Source organism: Microtus pennsylvanicus, chromosome 2 (assembly GCF_037038515.1).
Source record: "Microtus pennsylvanicus isolate mMicPen1 chromosome 2, mMicPen1.hap1, whole genome shotgun sequence".
Taxonomy (NCBI): Eukaryota; Metazoa; Chordata; class Mammalia; order Rodentia; family Cricetidae; genus Microtus; species Microtus pennsylvanicus.
This window is the reverse complement of record NC_134580.1, coordinates 53,180,028-53,201,256: the sequence shown is the minus strand read 5'-3', so window position 1 is coordinate 53,201,256 and position 21,229 is coordinate 53,180,028.

The window sequence follows — 21,229 nt, the reverse complement described above, 5'->3', positions numbered from 1 at the left end:
ATAGATATTTTCCCCTATGCTTTGTAGTTTTCAGTTCCTTCATATCATCCCAGTGTTTGCTCATTGTTCCAATCTTTGACCACTGCATCTGTGTAATATCTTCTTCATTTCCATCTTCTTTCATTGCTCTGTTTACTATATTGTTCACCTTAACTATTCTCCCTACCCTCCCACGCTCCCTCCCATCTGTGCATTTTTGTAGGGATCTGCTACTGATAGTTCTGTCTGCATTGATGGATTTATCTACTTACCTAAACCTCCAACTTTGTTAGGAGACTTCGTTGCCCTGTTGTTCAACATAAATCAAGTCCCCAACAAAGCACATTTAGGGCGGCAAAACCACACTGTGTGTCACAATTATACTGTATACTTTTACACACCGTGCAAGTGCATCACAGCAACCTAGAGCTTAAACTATGAACACCAGGTGGTAACTTTATGCCATTGTTAAACATTTGATTGTAGCAATGTACCATGCTGTTGGAGGTTATTGGCAAGTGGAAAAGTATCAGGCAAGTGTGGAGACAGCACCTGCATGTGACAAGCTTTGTCTGTTCTATTTCTTGTGAACCTCAACTGTCTCTATGTACAGTCTATGACTAGGAATGTAAGGCTGTGTTGGAGTACTTGACTAGCACATATCAGGTCCTAGGTCCAAATCCTAACATTGCAAATATAAATAAATAAATGGATAAATCAAATAAAGTATTCTTAAAAATAATTTGATGGGGGACTTTTGTCTTGGTTTCTGTCTTGGTATGGGAAGCAGGCAATGCTGGGTACAAAAGGAATATATATTCATCAGAAATTTCCAAAAGATAGTGCATGAACCTATTGATATTCAGCAAGGTTATTGTGCTATTTTTTGTACTAGATCTGAAAACAGGTTGGCAGGCAGCACAAGCCCTGATGACTTTGCACAAGGTAGTACTGAAAAGAAAGGTAACATGGTCTTGTGTAAAGGGATGCAAAAACAAAAGTATGGTTAGTATATCATTTTTTTCCCTGTACCAACACTGACTTCCCAAACTGACATATCTAGATAAGGGACTTGCCAGTCTTTCCAAAGTGTGCAGAATAAAATCATGTCCCAGTGGCTTATTTCATTGCTGAAGCTTGATAATGCAATCCTCATGTAAATGAGCCTCCTTTAACCTACAAGTTTTATTGCACCAATTATTCTTTCTCAGAAATGCCTTTCTCTTTTTCTGATTTGATCAGCCTCGTGACTGTAGATAATCAAAGCACTCTTTGGAAATGTAGCCTCCAATTTTCCCTGACATGGTATCAGAAGTTGAGGCTCCTCTTGCCATGACCTTCACCAGTGTTCTTAATCCATTAATACTGTGTGTGACATCAGAGCAGTTGGAAAGACAACCTGTTACTCCCTCTCCCATGGTGGGATCTGCTTCCATTTTTAATAATGAGGTGCAGATCTCCTCCAAGCCATTTCTGTAGATTTGAATTTAAATGATAACTCCTAAATTACCAACTTCACCCTCAGACTTCTCTCTTAAAGGCAAGATTTATACATCTAATTAGTTACTGGACATTTTCAATTTGACAACTCACCAGAACTTGACGTATTCAAAATTTATTTTATCATTGACCCTGAAAATAATTCCCTTGTTCTATTCTGTTAGTGAATAGTCCTGTTATGTCACAGAATTTCCTGTGAAGCTAATGAAGAATAAAACTCTGCACAACCCTCGTGTGGATTCCTTGTAATGTATTATTTTGCATCATACCTTGCCTGTCTTTTTTTGCAAATGAAAAGTGAGCATCCTTTAATATATGAATACAGTTTTATTCTCATCAGCTAGACTGAATTCCCAAGAAAAAAATGGCCTCTCTGAATATCATCTTTTCTGAAGAGAGGCTGTGGGTCACTATTTCAGAGTAAAACTCATCACTTTTACTACTATTTTATAGCATTTAAATTTTTTGTTAGCAATAATCCATTGACTAAGTCATTGCATTCAGTGACTGTGGTGTCAAAGGTGCACCTGAAAGTTATATTATTCAAGTCAAAATGTCCCACAGTGCTATAGTGACATATTAGATACTCTAAGGGAGTTACTGGGCATATCTGCTTTATTTTTTTTTTCAGTTTAATGTTCTGGTCACGTTGCAATGTGTAGAATTTTATAATAGAATGAATGTGTATTTTTTCAGTGTTACCTTTGTTTTATCTGATATAATTCCTTATACATAAATACCAAAAGCAGACAGACTTTGATATGCATTCAAAATGTTTATCAACCTTACCTGCAATTGAACTTAAGAGTTTAATTGGAATTGTACGACTGAATGGCTGTCCTAAGATGCTTGCCACGAAAGGTCTTTCAATAGCGATGAGCCTAATACTTGGCAAATAAAAAACAAATGGAGTGTTTCACATTTCTGGAAGAATCTTGAAGTGGCACTGTCCACAACTGTGGATTTTCTAAAAGCACCCACGAACTGTGGCAGCCTGATGTACATTGAATATATTTTCTTTCTTAGGAGTTTTTTGTTGTGTTGTTATTTTTCTGACATTTACAGCTTGGTTAAAAATGGGGGAGAAGGTCTCCTAAGGTGGGCGGTCCTTGGGCTTCCCACAGGTCAGGGAACCCTGATTGCTCTTCGAGCAGTTGAGGGAGGGTGACTTGATCGGGGGAGAGGGAGGGAAATGGGAGGCGGTTGCGGGGAGGAGGCAGAAATCCTTAATAAATAAATAAATTTAAAAAAATAAAATAAATTTATTTTTGAGAAGTTTAAAAAAATAAATAAAATAAAAATAAAAAGAATGGGGGAGAAGGGAGAGCAGAAGGGGAAAGGAGAGGAGAACAGAAGGAACAGGATGGTTGAGATGGGGTAAGGACAGAGAAGGTGAGCAAGGAGAGAGAGATCTTTATCGAGGGAGCTATTATGAGGCTAGCAGGCAACCTAGCTCTAGGGAAATTCCTAAGAATCCACAAGGAAAACCCCAGCTAAGACCCTAAGCAATAGTGGAGAGGGTGCCTGAATTGGCCTTCCCCTGTAATCAGATTGATGACTCCCTTAACTATCATCACAGAAACTTCATCCAGCAACTGTGGGAGCCGATGCAGAGCTCCACAGTTAGCACTTGGCCCAGCTCCCAGAGTCCCCTTGAAGAGAAGGAGAAGCAATAATACAAACAACGTGATCAAGACCTTGATGGGGACACCCACAGAATCTACTGACTTGAACTAGTGGGAGCTCACTGACTCTGACTGAAAATGGGGGAAGCTACATAGGCCCAAACTAGGCCCTCTGAATTTGGGTGACAGTTGTGTGGCTCAGGCAGTCTGTGGCACCACTGTCAGTGGAACCAGGATCTATTCCTAGGGCTTGAACTGGTATTTTGGAGCCCATTCTCTTGCTCAGCCTAAATATGGGGGTGGGGTACCTCGGTCCTACACTCAAAGTAATGTACCAGATTTCGTTGACTCCCCATAGGAAACCTCACTCTTTCTAAGGAGTGATTGGGGGGGTGGAGTGGGAGGAATGGGAGGGTGGGAGGAGAAGAGGGAGAAGGAATGGGATTGGTATGTAAAAGGAAAAGATTGCTTTAAAAAATAAATTTAAAAAATTGAAAAATGCTTCTGTTCGGCTTCGGTTTTCTCTTAGAGAGCTCAGGCTGCTTCTGCCATCTAAGAGAAAACCGAGAGTGGCCTTGCTTTCCTCCTTTGCTTCTCAATGCAGAAGGTTTTCTAGGCTTGAAGTAGTAAGAGAGTTTAAATCTGATTTTCTGTTTCGAGTGAATGACAGCAGTTGATGTTAGGGAACCCAAACTCTCCAGGAAACCATGCCATAAGCAGAGAAGTCCACAAAGAGAAGAGGAAGCAGAGCACCCCAAGCCTGGGAATCAGAAGCAACCGCTGCATAGTATAAGCCACACAGCAACCAAGCCTCTCACCTCTGCCCAGAGAAAAACTGACCCTTGTCACATGGCAGGAGTCGCATAAGTGCTGCTCTATCCTTGTCACATAACGCCAAAATATTTCATCTATGACAAGACCTCCCCTTCCCTCAAAGACCTTAAGAGAGGACACCTTGCTCCGCCTTGAGGGGCTGAAATCCTACCTCTGACCCCATCTCTGCTGCCTATTGCTAGTGTTACCTAAAGAACAATAAATCCTAGTCCCGGCCCCAGCCCCTCTCATTGATATTTCCAAACCCTAACAGTTAATACATGGCTGTGTCTTAGAGATCGCCCGGCTGGGATATCCTGTGGATGATGCACTTCTGAGTAGCTTTCGTTTTAGTCTCGCCGGGGAAACACTGGCTCTGGTCTCCTTTCTTCTCACTCACACCTTCATCTGCAGATGAGCAGTTATTCAGCCCTCCTTGCGTGATTGTTTCTTTTTAATTATTGAACAAATAACAGTGAAAAGTTTCTCATACACATTGATGCTAGATTTTAATAAAATCTAAAAATTGGTTCAGACCTGCTTTCAGCAAGATGCTTTAAAAGATATTCTTTCACGTTCTTCTACAGGGAATAATTACTGTCTGGATAAATGTGTCTAACTTCTGGATCTAATATATCATTGACACCTAGGAAGCCTAGAGCCAAATTCATCTCCTCTTAGCTATTCATTACAAGTACACAGTCTAATTTCTGTATCCTGTTTCATCTCAGGTTCCATATGTCCTCGCCCTGATTTTTCTTGCACCTTTTTGTTGAAAACAATGTGTTGTGTCACTGTGCGGCGTGTATCTTGGAAAGTATCTAAAATTTTATCTTTTTAAAAAACAACAAAGTCTACAAAATAAAAACTACACAAATTAGATTGTATTCATATATTTATGTATATACATATATGAAATTTAGAATATAGGTATATTCCCTTGTCTCTTTTCATTCCTGTTGTTCCCTTTCTTTCCTCTCACTAATCCTCCCTTCCAGCAACAATTTTCTAAAAGGTGACTTTTATCATGCCGTAAATTCTTTCAGTCCATTCATTGCCCTCCAAAAATGTGCTTCCGAATTCTGTTCTTACTGCATCACCTCAGGTGGCTTGTTTTTCCTCACACAGGGAAAGTCCTGACTTTTCATGATTCCTAGGTTTCCACAAAGGATTTTGTTCTCATCTACCCCCAAGCCCTTGCATATCGTTTTCCCTTTGTCTAAGAGTCCCTCCTGTCCACACCCCTCACCTGGCTTGCTCTCATTCAGCTAATGCTGCCTTCCTTGGGAAGCCTTACCCACTGCCTGGGGCTTGGTTGGGTGCCCCTCCTCTCCGTTGCCATGGTAGGCTGTGCTTACGTCTACCCTGTACTTATCACTGTATTATTAGTGTTAATTTGCCTGTTCTTGTCTGTCCCTAGACTGTGACCTTCTTTAGGGAGGGGATGCTTTCATCTCTATGTCCCCAGGGCCAGCACTCCGTAGAAAGTGTTTGCTCCAGGTTTGCCGGATGACTCAGGGAAGACGGAGAAATTTCCAAAAGTTGCCTACAAAACTGGCTATCTGCCCTAAGGAATCTTATTTCCTTTCAGGTTTAAGATGGCTTGATTTTGCTCATAGCTTTCCAGTTGATAACTGTGGCTTAGCAAACAGTCACATCTCACAATCCTGTCTCTCAGAAGTTGATGTAAAGAATACAAATGACCCAAAAGGAGTCAGTCAGTTCCAGTGAAGCTTGCTGTTTTCTCTTCTTAGATTAATCTTGCATTGGCCACCATAACAAGCCTACACACAAGATATGATGAATAAGTATAAAATGAATAAACGTTGGTTAGTTACTTAGACTCACTCACTGATATACTGATAGACTGTTTTGGTTTGTTTGTTTCTTTGTTTACATGGTATTGGTATACCTAATTTTATAGAAAGTAGAATTGATTATCATTTGCTGTAGGGAAACCTCTCTTCTGTCTCTAACAGCAGTGTTAATGATTAAATTCTAATAGTTAACTTTGTGGTTAACTATTAAGAACAAGGGCTGCAGAGATGCTATAATGCTAAGTGGTCTTTGTTGGTAAAAATTATCAGTTTGTTTTATATGTAAGTTTAGAGTCTAGGCAATGACAGATCCAATGGGACTGTAAGTAGGCTTGAGAAATGTGGAGGATGAATGTGAAATAAAACAAATCCGTAGAGAGTGAGGGGTCAGCTGTGAGGCCAAGCATCCCTTCATTAGCCTGAAACACACCTTACTAACTCAGTATACCATTGTTTTCTTTATACCCTCCCCAGGTCCTTTCTTTCACAAACATCTACTAAAGATTCATCATATACCTGGTACCTGGAGTTTCAAGAGACGGAACAGAGATCAAAAATAAACATGATTCTTAAAAATAGACTTGCAGTCAAATGCAAAAAACTCAAGATAAGTAAGGAAATAATATAAATTCTAAAAACAAAAACAAACAAACAAACAAACAAAAAACCCTGTCACTACAGGAGGGTTTTCGGGAGCATAGGAGATCAGAAATACCCAATAAACTTACAAATGTTTTTAGTTCCACAGATGCTTAAGTTTGGTATCCATACAGTAGTGGATTGAAAAAAATGTGGACGTTGTAGAAGGCTAGAACTATATAAACTACAGAGCTAATGGCTGACTTCCCTACATTTTTCTCAAGTTCCATTTAGATTCCACTATTGTTCAGTTATGGAAAGTGTCAACATTTCTCATGCTGTCGGAATGCCTTGCTTGAAAATATTAGATCCCCAGAAATCCCCCAAATACTATATTGCCCCCTCTAAAGATGAGAATAAGGCAAAATCTATTTGCAAGAAGGACTTTATTTTGAATTAATCTATTCTACTAAGTTGCTTAATCACAAAACATTACTTGTGCTCTGATTATTTATCAATAAAACCCAGAATATTAAAAGAATCTTAACGAATATGGTTCAGTCAGTAGTGTAATTTTCTTATGAACATGAGAACTTTAGTTGAATTCCCAGAAGCTATGTAAGTGCTGGGCATGGTGTCATTTAATGACTTTGTAATCTCAGCACTTGTGAGGCAGAAACAGGAAAGCACTTTGAGTTCACTGAACAGCCAAGCTAGTCTAATTGGTGAGGAGCTCAAGGCTAATAAGAGACCCTGCTTCAAGAGAAGTAGACTGTGGTCCTGAGGATGACACCTGAGCGTGTCTTCTGACCTCCACACCAACAAGCATAGAGGGAGAGAATAAGAGAGAGAGAGAGAGAGAGAGAGAGAGAGAGAGAGATCATAGCATATTTTTAATGAAATGATATCTTTTTTAAAACCTTACATGACCAAAATAATTCTTGGAAGCTAAAATGTCAGTAAAATGACTATGGATCTAATTCTTTTCCTTATTCAACTGTGGGCATGAGAAACTGGTTTATAGCAATTTGAGGAGCTCAGTCTTGTCTCAATTTGGTATGCCACGCTTTCTTCAAGCTTATGGGGGGGCCTCTGACTTTTTGAATGGAGGTCGTGAAGGAGCAGATGGAAAAGGGGAGAGGATGAAAGGAAAAGAGGGAGGGAAAACTGGTTGGTATATAAAATAAATGAAAAAATTTTATTTAAATAAAAAATAAATAGAAAAAGAAAAAATAATTCTTGCCTACTTCTTATCAGTCATTGAAACTATATTCTGGCAGGGTGGTGGTGGCACATGCCTTTAATCCCAGCACTCAGGAGGCAGAGGCAGGCACATCTCTGTGAGTTGGAGGCCAGCCTGGTCTACAAGAGCTAGTTCCAGGACAGGCACAAAAAACTACAGAGAAACCCTGTCTTTAAAACCAAAAAAAAAAAAAAAAAAAAAGAACGAAAGAAAAAAGAAACTATAATCTGGAAAAAGTGATATATCTATAAATAAAGGAAGCATAGATTTTACATTAATTTCTAAATTATTATCTTATTAATATATTTATTATTATTTATATACTAATGGGATATTTATACTTTGTAATTAAATATAATATCACCTGAATAAGGTATATCACTGTGTATTGCTCTTCTTGTAGCTATGTAACATCAGAAAACAATTTCTTGCTATAGCAAATTAAACCAGGAGCTAATGTTCAAAAATGAGCAAAATAAGCAGTGAAGTACATGAAGAGAAAGTTGTTACAGTAGCAGATATTTGACTAAATTTTGACTTTTCCACAGATGGACTACTAGAATGCAGATAAGCAAAGAGGATGGGTTTTGCCACAAGCCACCATAAGAAGAAGATTTCCCGGCTCCTTGCAGATATCCCATGGCTGGCTGATACACATGGAAGGCCTGCACTTTTCTGAAGCAAAGGGAGAAGGAGTGGATGGAGGAAGGGTTAGGTCAAGGGACTGGGAACAGAGGAGAGAGGAAGGGAAAACTGTGAACGGGCTGGGAAAAGATTAATTAACTGATTAATTAATTAAAGATAAAATAATGGGTTGATGTGGCATTCAAAAGTACACACACACACACACAATATGTCTATGCATACTGACATCTTCAGACATCTTTCTTAAATCCTACGTAGAAACACATAAGTTTCCAAATGAATAAACAAGTTATAGGCATTTTTATATATGAAAAATAGTTCATACTAGTTTCACTTATTAATAGAAACATTTCATTGTTACATGAAAGTAATGCTGCTGACATTTATTAAAACTACTATTTCCTGGACTCTGCCTTACATTCTCTATATTATCTACTTTATTTGTACTATTTGCTCACCACAGTGATATAAAGATGCTATGTAACTCAATCCTCAAGATAAGGCTGTCAGATAATAGAACTCATCATCTTTATCCAACCCATGAAGGAATTACATCTAAAAGGTTTTGCAATTTCTCAGAATCTCATCAAAGGTTTGGGTTGGGGCCAAACTTGACTCCAGAGCTTGGTACTAGAACCCCAATGCTAGTTTCAATTGTAGATAACTCTAATTAACTGTGTAGGACACACCTTGACCCAACAAAGCCCAAAGCTGAAGGCTTTAGCAATACTTCATGACGTTGTTTGCATCAGGAACACCAAGGCTGAATTTTTTTTATTGTGTAGAATGTGGCAGTCAAATATCAGAGATTAAAATCAGGGTTGATAATCTAAAACAGAACATGTGAACCGGAAGTCTGTACTTTGTCACTGTCAATAGTATGGGTCCCTGAGTCCCAGTTTGAAAGGCCTCAGAAACTGTCATAGGAATGTGGCAGAGTTGTCCTCTACTCCTTAGGCTCTCATCAAACTTTAGCATCAGAGAGCCGTGAAGAACAGGAGCTCGGGAGCTGTGCTTCTCCCAGTTCCTAGTTAATAGCAGGAGAACAATTGCCATTTCAGAGTCTCAGTGACTTCCTCTGTGGGATGGAGATACTAAAATCTCCTTCAGATCCTTATGGGAGAAGGAATTGTAAAGATGTACACAAGATTCTTCCTGGAGTCCCTGGCACAGAATTAAGGCTCAATAAATAGTACTGATTATTAGTCATTTTGGGCAAACCAACATTGTTTCTAAAGAGAAAGAAGTGTTCGGGGAGAACAATGAAATCAGAGTGAATTTCCTGTTCCCGGCCTCTTATGCTTCTCATCAAAGGAAACACAATACAGAGAGCTTGAGAACAAGCTCAAGACTGAAGTCTCCTCCTCTGATTAATGCAGCCCTTTGAGCAGGAGCAAATAACGGGAAAAGGTTAAATTCATGCATGGCTTAACATGAACCAAAGTGGTCAAAGATTGTCACAGGCTCTGTGGAGCTGAAGAATTCCAGGGAACTGGTTAACCTTAGAACGTTGCCTTCGACGAGTTTATAGATGAAGTATCTTCAAGAAGTTGAATTTTGACATTGCGATGACACCCAGAGCCATATAAAACTTGTAATAACTCAGTTTACTCCCTTTGGGATTATACTTTTAATGAGTTCCCTCCCATGTCTGGGAAAACACCAGCAGCAATAGAATAAGCTGTATTACTCACTCTGCCCTTTTTATATAAAGAGTCACACGTGACCAAGGATGAGCATAATGAGTGGAGTGGTTTTGCCACATAGTCATATATAATAATAAAAAATACCTTATACTTTCCTGAATCACCTTCGTGTACCTTCTTACGCAATATCTCACTTTATTTTCATATACCAAGCAAGGAGAATGAGGCCTTGGGAGGCTATATCATATAGCCTATCTCAAGTTTCTTCAACAAACCAAGTAGTTAAACCCTCATTTGAAGTCTAATTTAAACTTAGGTCCAACAACATTCGCATCATTTTACAACTTGTGAACAAAGGAGTTCATTAATTTTCCCAATGTGCTTCATACTACATATCTTGTCCACGTGTATAATTCAACTTGGTTATCACATAGATTTGGGAGTAAATCTTCCTCACCATTTACAGCTCAGTATGTATTCTCAGAGCGCAACGCAAAGTTGTAGGATTTGAATTTTCTGGTTTCAAATGTCCTTCATTTGTCTCATAATCTTGAGCATCTAATTTAGACAAGGAGAGGAATATGCCAGATTCTGTAAAGTTATGGAGTTCAGGTGTTAGGAAAAGAGGTGACTAATACACATATGTTCTAATACATGTGAAAGTTGGTGTCAGATAAGAATAAATCTTTTCGAAATGAATTAATGGGGCAAACAATAGCTAGAAGTTAGGGCTTAAATTAGATGGAGTGGACAGATGAGGCCTTTCGAAGTTGAGAAACTTACATGGGGTGAGCAATATGCCAAGAAAACAAAATGTGTTTTTTCTCAGAAAGGGAATGTTAAAGTTTGAGAAGCCACAGATAATCCATCAGTCAAGAGAAGGATTGATCTGATTATTAGGAGACACCTTCATTGGAGAGGGGAGGGCTTTTTTGTAGTGTACCATGGCTACTCAAGAGGTCTTCTCTTGATGATAGCTCGAATGGGAAGCTCACCAGCTTTTACAAATTTCCTTCCACTGCTGATTCATTTCTCTTCCTGTCCATGATAATTTTCTCCCAAACAGTTTTCATTTTTTTCCCAACAAGCCTAATTTGTACTGCCCAAATATTCTTGGATGTGTGACCTTCCACTAGAGCATGGCCAGCTTAGCAGGGGCTGAATTATTAGAGAAAATAGACTCCCCTGCTGCTAGCAGCTGTCTGTTGTCAATAGCCCCTCAGCTAGAGGGGAGGACTTCATGGCCAGCATCCCCCTCCAGGCTGATTTGGGTCTCAACTGGACTCCCACAGCCTGTGTCTGTTCTCACAGCCACTGAGTTCATATGGGCAGCTTCCCTGCCATGTTCAGCAGAGAGTTTCCTCATGATCTTCCATTACCTCTGACTCCTATACTCTTTTCAGCATTTGTACAGAAAATAGTGGTGTAGTGAAAGAGGAGTTTATTGTCTCCTTCTAAAAACCATGTCCTACCTCAGAGCACAGTACTGTCTGTTGCCTGCCCATTAGTTATACACCTGGATTGTTATAAACAGTCCGGGTTAGACAGCCACTAGTTATATTACAATGATAATGACATTTATCTATTATTACTCAATATTTTCTTTAATATCTGAGCTTCAGAGGTATGAAAAGAGAACCCATATTTCTTCAAAGATGTGGTCAAATAATAAATGTTATAAAAACTTGTATTGGAGAATGTAGCTTCCTTCTTTAGTCTAAAGTTTATCTAAAAGTAGGAATTTCTGTTGTAACCTTCCCGATGTACATATCACCTTTCCTAGTTGCAGTAGGGTTTCCCCAGAGACCTCAAAAGTCTAAATCCAAAGATGTTTGTACAGAATATAACTTATACCTTTAAAAAGCAATAAACAAAACCTGATCCATCCAAGTGATGTGTGAGTATTTCAGGAAGGTGTTCCCAGTGATCTGGTGCTAGGCTTTCAAGCCCTCTGATTCCCTTCTTCTGTAAGTTGACATTACACCATCCTTCCCCATTGTATATAAACCCAGGCTCCTTAGGACCATGACATACACCTTCCCAAGGGTCCTCCTTCTGTGTCTCCTTGGAAGGATTTCAACATTTTTTATGGGGAGTTAGATTCATGGAGGTTGGTCTTTGGCCCCAAGAATATATTCTCTTCCAAAGCACCTGCTAGCCCTAATTTAGATACACCATGCTGACAAGAGATGAATACACTTATTTTTGTTTAAAAAAATAGCTAGTATATTTTACTAGGAAAAGCATGAATTCAAATTTGTATTTCAACAAAATTAGAAACATGTTTATCTTAAGGTGGGCTGGGATCAGTTGCAAATAACTTCACTGGGGAATGTCAGAAAGCTATGAGTTTTCTTCTGAGGGTCCTCTCCCATGTAATGCTACATTTTGATTGCAGTAGACTTTTACCAGGCAGGTGCCAGAGTCAGGCTTTTCCCTTTAAAAGTGATATAACTAAAACTCAGAGGTACATCTCTTGGACAAAAAGCAATTATTTCTCCCTTGGTTTAAACCCACTTTCCTCTTTGCTCTTAAGGTGAAGTAAATCAGAGACCATTCTAACAAAAATGGGTAATAATGTAGAGAAAGAAAAAAAGAAAGAAAGAAAGAAAGAGAAGAAGAAAGGGAGGAAGACAGCAAGGAAAACCTAATTACAAAATAGTAACAATTCCTAAGATTTATTGAGCTTTTACTAGGTATTGTACAATCTTTAGGTTTCTCTCTGTCTTAGTAAGGGTTTTCATTGCTATGAAGAGTGACCATTGTGGTAACTCTTACGAAGGAAACATTTAATTGGGTGAATCACTTATGGTTTCAGAGGTATAGTCCATTATTATCATAAGAGTAAGCATGGCAGTATACAGGCAGGTGGGGTGCTGGGGCTGAGGGTGCTACATCAGGCAGGCAGCAGGAAGTTCACTGCAACACTTAGCAATATCCCGAGCAAAGAAAACTTCAAAGCCCACAGTGACACACTTCCTCCACTCCTACAAAGCCACACCTCCCAATAGTGCCACTCCCTATGAGATTATGGGGGCCAATTACATTCGAACTACCACACTCCATCCAGATCTTAGATGAGGTACTAATCAAAGGCACTGAGTAACAGGAGAGGGAATGACATTCACTTAACAAACACATTAAGTATAGACACTTTCATATACACATACTACTGAATTTGAAGATATTTAAGAACTGAAAAGATAAACTTATCAGAAATTCTGATAATCCCTAGAATTTTCTATAAGAAGAACCTGTTTCAATACTCACTGCTCTGTTGAACAATCAGTCAACAAATTTCCATAATGTTGTGTTACCCGGTTATTTCTGGATCAATGTTAAGCTTCTTCTCACAAGTGTTGAAGAAAATTCATCTGGGTGTTGGCTACTTTGAAACCCTTTATTGATGGAGTTGTTATGAAAATTTAAATCATTGAAATAAAAAAAGACTTGATTACACCAAAGAACTATCTCCAGACTGGCTTTCTATTGCCTCCTAAGCTGAATTTCTTCTCCCTTTGCCCCACCAAAAATAAACCTAAACAGTTATTACACAGGAGAAAAAAAATAGAAAAGATGTCAAAGTAAAGACGGTTTGGATTAATAGCTACTTATGCTAAGAAGAAAACATAGGAAGAGAATAAGACCTTAAGTGAAGTATTGGTGGTAGGGAGCCCAGTTACACTTCCTTCTTCCTAGGCACACAACTGAGTAGTGTTTCTTAGCCTTCCTTTCTGTCAGATGTGGCCGTGTTCCAGCAATAGTTCCAGTGGGACATGGTCAGGAGTGGAATGTGCTGCCGTGTTCCTTCTCTCCCTTCTAGTCTGTCATGGAGAAAATTAGGACAACTCTATTAACAAGCTACATGCTGGATATGACCTGGCTCCCTAAAAGCGTCTTTAGGGTGGTAGAGACGGCATAACTGAGTCTCTTCCTAAGCCTGTTTCACACATAAACAATGAAGTTCTGCTTTGTTGCTTTGGTGATTATTGAGAATTCAATAGTTAATGTAGTTTAGCTTGCCATATCCTGTATATGTGTGCATTTATGTACGTATCTATATTGTGATTATGTACAAACTAGATGCAGTTTATGCCATTATTTCAAAAGAAACTGACATAAAAGACTGGAATAAAAATATGGTATCAGATAGATATAATATATTAATGTGTTTCAAAATAAAAGAGAAAATTAAATGCATTGAAATGCTTTGTTGGTGTCTAAAGAAAAAGAAACCAATTGCAAGAGTTTGAATTTGGAAAGGAGATGCAGTAGGACGCTTATATTAGACTTATCCTTCTGAGCAGTGCAGCTCATCGGCCTTAGTCAAAGGGCTGTGCTACTTCAGTGGAAACTTCGACCTGTTTCCGAGAGAAGTAATGTTATTTTGGACTGAAATGTAGTGAAGACGTTTTTTGTTAACTTTAAGAATTAAAGTTTGACAAAGCTTCACTTTAAGAAACATTCCCAATCCTAATCTATTAAGAAGGACTTTGCTTCACCGTGCCTGAGTTCATAGACTGCCTTCTCTTCCGTTACTGTTCTTTGTTTTAGTGATCGTCCTGTCTCTGCAATTTTTTTCTCATATTTTAAAATCATTGTATTCAATCAGTATTGTTGACTCATAATCTTTATATACTAATATTCAGGAGTCAATTTAGAAGCCTGGGAAATAATCTTTTCTGAAGCTATATTTAATTTTAAGCATATTTATATTTAATTATAAGTGGTTTACAAACAAAGCTTCTCTATTAAGTGCATATAAATTTTACATTGAATTTCACATAGAAAATCCAGTCCTGGCTATGCATGCAAACATCTTTAAGAACAAGGTTACTGTAATATTGCCTAGACTTTTCTGAGGTACATTTCATATCAGTTCCTTCAACATGCATCTAAAAGCTGAAGAAGTAAGGAAGAAACAGTCTCTGGGATAATGAGTCAAAACAAATAATGTGTTAAACTAAAAAGCCCAATACATGGGCTTTCTTCTGGGAATTACTACACTATCTGTCAGAGAAAACATGTTTGGACATTTCCAAACTTAGAATTCAAAACACCCCCTAATTCACTGGAGGGAAGCGAAATCCCAACATAGTAATGCAGGTACAAAACATAAGCATCAAGTACTTAGTGACTGAAGCCATGGAAGCAGTTGATAGGAGATATACACAGAGGACTTTATATCCTGCCACTCAAGACACTTAGATCATCCACTGGAACAGTTCCCCATGGATGTGTCCTTTCTTGTAAGAAAATAATGAAGGCTAATCATTTCTGTCCTGCATGAACACAGACAAGATAAAGCTTTGGAAAGGCTTATGTCTGCATACATACCAAAAATAAAATCCTGTAAAACTCTGACACACATTACCATCAAGTTCAGAGTAAGTATTAGCCATATTGACCAGATTTTCAAGAAACTACAGAGTAAGATAAAGAACGGAGGTGTTGACTGTTCCACAGAGGGCTTCAGATCAGAATCAGATGGCAAAATCAGATTGCAAAAGTCAACAGGAGTACAGGAAACTGGAGTAAAGAATCTGAAAGCCTGACATGACGTGAGTGAAAACCAAAGTATCTGAGGGAACATGGCAATGTGCTGCCGTCCTGAATGCAGTACTAATGACTCACGCCAAAGGCTCAGCTTGATTGACTTTTGCTTCTGTCTCCTGCAGTGACTAATCTTGAAAATGCAAAGATTCCAAAACTGCTGTGTAGGCAGGACTGTGTTCGAGTGGCCCTTTTAGGTCTAGCTGTATGGAAAGCATTGGCACACAGAGAATAGAGATTAAAGGGATTTTAGATACAGATCTAACCAGTTCAAGATTAAGAATAAGTAACATGAAGCTCAAACAAGGAAAATAACTTGCCCAAGCTCACCACAATCAGAAATTACTAAGAATTCATGCTTAGTCCAGTGATCTTTCTCCTTGTTGCTAACCTGTCTCTCAAGCCTTTCTCCACTAGCAGATAGAACAATTTTAGAGTATGAGTGCTTATGTATCGCTTTTGTGAAATTTATTTTAATAAAAGGAGTATAAACAACAATGGCTTGAGCTTTTGAGGAGACAAATAGCAACTCTAATGTTATGTAATTTCATGATAATTCCATTTTCCATGTGAGAAAATTACAGCTCAGGAGCTTAAATGGCTTGCGTAATGTCACAGGGCCAACCTGGGATTATCTGAATATATCTGAATAACAAGTTTATCTGAATCAAAACCCATAATGTCATGCTATGCTTCACAGCCTTTTCTAATACTTTGGTGTTTTGTGAGTCATGCCAAGATAGTCAAAGATGATCAGTGAAAGCCTGACTAATTCTCCAGAACTGGATGTTTAGACATCTACATTTTATCACACGTAGATCCCTGATTGCTAGAGAGAGATCTCACTTCTAAACAACCCATCCCATTAAGAAACATTAATAGTTTCTTATGTAAAGACGGGACTAATTAGTTGAATTTTTGTTATCATGTTAAAACAGTAGTCAGGGAAAGAACTACTGGGGACCTTTTTTACGATCCGGTAAAATTCCTCCCAGGCTGGTGACTGTCCTTTCCTGGCTGACAGGGATTATGTCGGCTTTGCAGATGGTGCTTTAAAAAATAACCTTGTGTCTATTCTAGTTCAAAACACCAGGATGGAATGTAACCCAGACGCTCGGCACTAGGCAGACTCTACCTAGGTCCTAACTTCCATTTTCTATGGGGCCGCAGTGGAGGAGGGGTGAGACTGCCCACAGATGTCGAAGGAGGGCTGTTTCCAGGCAAGCTTCTATTAATGCTATAGGTTTTTCCCTACCCTCGCACTTCTGCTTAAATTCCTAAAATGCATCAGACCTTATGAGTTTCAGGCAGACATACTCTGCTAACAGTTGAAGGAAGATTTGCACATTTCCTCTTTGACATGTGGACAGGCAGACGCTCAGTCACAGGGCTTCGACTGCTCACTGGCTTTCTTTGTCTTCATTCACACTTAAGTCCTTGCCAATTTCCCATTGAAAATGCCACTGCAGAGCCCAAAAAACTTTTGGAATGACTTTCATAGCTTTCAATCTCTTCGACAGAAAGGGAAAACGTAGACAGTATAACTTAAAAGAAAAATAAAGATTGAAAGCAAGATCTGTCCTCAGGACAAGCACTATGAGGCTCTTAGAGATAACGACATAAGAGTAACTGAATCCGAAACATATCAGTTTGGCAGTCTCCTCATTCATAAAACGTTGGAGTGGCTGGAGGTGTTGCCAAGTTAAACAGGATGATGGACTCCACAGAATACATGTTTGCAACATTAATGAGTTGTTGGTTGAAGACCTCCCACTTCCAGATGGCGGGAAGTGGGGGCAGCTGCCCCATCTGTGAAGAGTCAAAGGGACTTCCTTCTTACATGGCCAGATAGCCCAGGCCTGAGAAGGCAGAGAGGGTATTCTTGTCCTTGATGCTGTAGGATACATGAAAAAAACAATGGCAACCCCCACACCCCACCCTCCCTGCCCTGCTGAGCTGTGGTACCTCTCCCATGACCCTGGGTTTGTTTGTGGCTGTCAGGATAGGCCAGGGGATTCGTAGGCAGTAGAAATGATTCACGGTTCCCTTAGTGGGATAACTATTAACTATGGCCTTAAGTGCCGAATCAATAGGAAGAATACTGAAGAGGAACCAGGACATTTCAAAATAATTTGACAAGCATGAGAGTCTTCATCCAAAACCGACATATTTTCCTTTGCCTTTTCCCGAGTACATTGATGTCTGTGCTATTTCATGCCAAGTGCAGATACCATCAGAATGCTCCAAGGGCCTTCTGACTCACAGTGTTCACAGTGACGCTGGCCATGCTTCTGAATGCTAGACAGAGCCACAGGCACAGGTAGTAATGCTCACGCAGAGTATGAACTCAAGTCCTTTTCTGTGAAGTGTAAATGCATGGCATATGAGCAAAGTCATCTTTTTTTTCCCCCAAATTTTATTGATTTTTATTGAGTTCTAGCTACATCTTTCTCTGCTCCCCTCCCTGCCTCTCCTCTCAGAAAGGGATCTTTTAAAATGTAATTTGAATTTTGAAGTAAAAATCACAATTGGTGTAAAAAATAATATAATAATAGCAAATACCAGCAAGTTAATTCTAATTGGACACTTACTTATAACCCACATTGTGATTCACATGTACTAACGTGTTCAGTCTGCACCAAAATTTCTATCATTGGTGGGCGGGAACTGAGATAGAGGGACTTTACGTTACTGTCCATGATCACTGAAGGAGAGGTAAAATAAATTTGAAGCCTTGGCAACTGGATTTAGAGCAATAGCATCTCTTGTTTCTATCTCTCTATTTAGCAATGAGCTGAATATAGATTCACAAAATGAAATGTCGAATATGTCTATGAGAAAATAAAGTCTTTTGAGAAAAAAAATGATCAGGAATTGTTTTGAAAGTTAGAATCATCGCTGATGTGGGAGTGATTTCTTATTAATAAAGAAACTGCCTAGACCCATTTGATAGGCCAACCCTTAGGTAGGCGGAGTAAACAGAATGGAATGCTGGGAGAAAGAAGCTGAGTGAAGGAGTCGCCATGGTTCTCCCACTCCAGACAGACGCAGGTTAAGATCATTCCTGGTAAGCCAGCTTGTGGGCTACACAGATTAATAGAAATGGGTTAGATCAATATGTAAAAGCTAGCCAATAAGAAACTGAAACTAATGGGTCAGGCAGTGTTTAAAAGAATACAGTTTCTGTGTAATTATTTCGGGTAAAGCTAGCCATTCAGGCGGCCGGGTGTGGGGACTCAGCCCGCCGCTCCTACTACTACACATCACCCTGTATTATTCACCTTTAAAAGAATTATAGAATGACAAAGTGTTGTCAGTCAGTGAAATATGTGTCCCTATCCCTACTGCTGCCTCTATAACCAGCTTTAAAAGCGTGCAAGGAACTCTACAAATATAATTTTAAGACTTGCTTTATTTCTCCTTATAAATGTCGATGTTTTTCTAAGCCATAAATGGTAGATAAACCCAACTGCCAAATGAGTCCTATTTTCCAAACTAAAGTCCATGTTAAGTTTAAAGATTTGCTCTCAACCACAGGTAGTTGGAAGAGGCACTGCGCCTTTCCCTTTGTGGTAGTTTCCTTGCAATGTGCTGTTGTCTGGAGGGCTAGATATTTGAAGGGGAGAGTTCTTATGTGGATGACAGACTTAGGCGTTCTTCACATGATAAAGAGCTCCTACAGACTTATCTATAGATGTACTCAGCTCTCAAGACAGCATGAGGAAGAAATTTTAGAAAAGACAAATGTTGGAGGAGGAAGGCCGCTTTTCTTCCCAGCCACCTGGCTAACTTAGACCGGAAATAACCACACAGAAACTGTATTAATTAAATCACTGCTTGTTTTATTAGCTCTAGCTTCTTATTGGCTAACTCTTACATCATAATTTAACCCATTTATATTAATCTGTGTATTGTCACCTGGTCGTGGCTTACCGGCTAACGTTTTGGCACATCTATCTCCAGCAGAGGATCCATGGCATCTCCTAACTCTGTCTTTTGTTTTTCTTCCAGCATACAGCTTACCTTTCCCTGCCTAGTTCTGTTCTTCCCTGCCATAGGCTCAAAGCAGTTCTTTATGCATTAACCAATAAAAGCAACACACAGACATAAGGACCCTCTGCATCAGACAAATACACATGAAACAATTCACCGAGAATAAAATGTAAGATTTAACAAAAAGAAAAATTGAAAACAAAATGGTTATTGAGAGATTAAGTTGTTGGAAGAAAGAGTAGCAAACAGCCAAAGCATCAAGAGAGAAAGGTGGCTCGACCTCGGCCTTGAGTGGAGACAAATTTGTCAGTCATGCTAAAAGCTATTAGCATGGTGGATAGATAATAAATATTTGATGAGTGACTCCTAATTCCTGACCCTCCTATGTTTGCAGAAACATTAATAGACAAGGATATTTATTAACATCCATCCTTAAACAGGCTGACAACTGTTGTGTTTCCCTGTCTGAAATGAGGAAAGGAGAATAAAAACCAAATAAGCAGGAGATAGAAGAGAAACAGCATTCCTGGGCAATGATTATAGATACAATGCTGTACCTGCTGGTGAGCTGTAGCAAAGAGAGACTGGATTAGAAGCTATTTTTCCCAACCCATGTGAGACTGGAGAAGATTTGCAGGAGTTTCTACTCTGAAGAAGGTAGTGGGAAAAAAAAAAGAGGCTAGAAGTCGTTAAAAGTGCAAGGTGAGGACTGAGTGCTTCTCTCCTTAAACAGTCCTCAATATATCAGGTCCTTCGAGATACAGGTTAATGCCTTGTAATAGCAGTGGAATTGTCCACTGATTTACTTGCTGGTTGTCTTAAATCTCAAAATTCAGAATTTGACCTTGGCTGTATAAAATAGATTAATTTGCAAAAATGGAGAAATAATTTCAAGTGTAGTCTTGCTGATGCATAGGTGCTGATATGGAGTTGTCAGTAAACAAAGCCAGGGGAGGGATAGATGAATGTAATAAATACTAAGGAATGAAGTAGGTAAATACACAAACCTGCACCATCAAATATTAGGCAGAGAGAGCTCAGGTTTGCAGTCCCATCAGGTCCTTCCCTGTCAAGCTCTGGGAACCTGATAGAAGAAGGGGAAGGGAAAGAGGAATTGTGGTAATCAGAGGGATCAAGGACACCAATTTGGAGGCTGGCTTCTGAAATCAACTAAGCAGGGCTCATAGGGACTCGAAGGGACTGAAGTGACAATCATGGAGCCTGTGCTAAATCCTCTGCATATATGTTACTGTCATGTAACATGGTGTTCTTGTGGGACTCCTAACAGTGGGGTGGGGGTGTCTTCTACTCTTTCGCCTGCTTTTAGAACCCTTTTCCTACTACTGGATTTCTTCATAGAAACTTGATGTAAGGGTTTGTGCGTAGTGTTATTGCAATTTGTGCTGTGTGCCGTTGATATCCTGGGAGGCCTACTCTTTTCTGTGGGTGAGATAGGGGAATAGATCTGGGGGAGATGGGATGTAGAGAGAATTGAGAGGAGTAGAGGGAGGGAAAGCTGTGGTCAAGATGTATTGTATGAAAGGAGAATTTAAAAAAATACAGGTCTAAAGGAATGCTAAACTACGTGCTGGATATTGATATTTCTGTGATATTCTTACAGAAACACTGGGGAGTAAATAATGCATGGACCAAGATGACGAAAACACAAGTGGGGATTCTAGAGTCCACACTGAGCTTTTGCAGGAACTCAAGAAATGAACTTGTGCACTTCCAAGTTCATCTGCAGAAATACAAAAACATGCAGTTGGTGAGTGAGAACTAGTGAGACTCCTCTTCAGGGGATTCTGCTGCCTACTGTACAGAACATAGGACAAA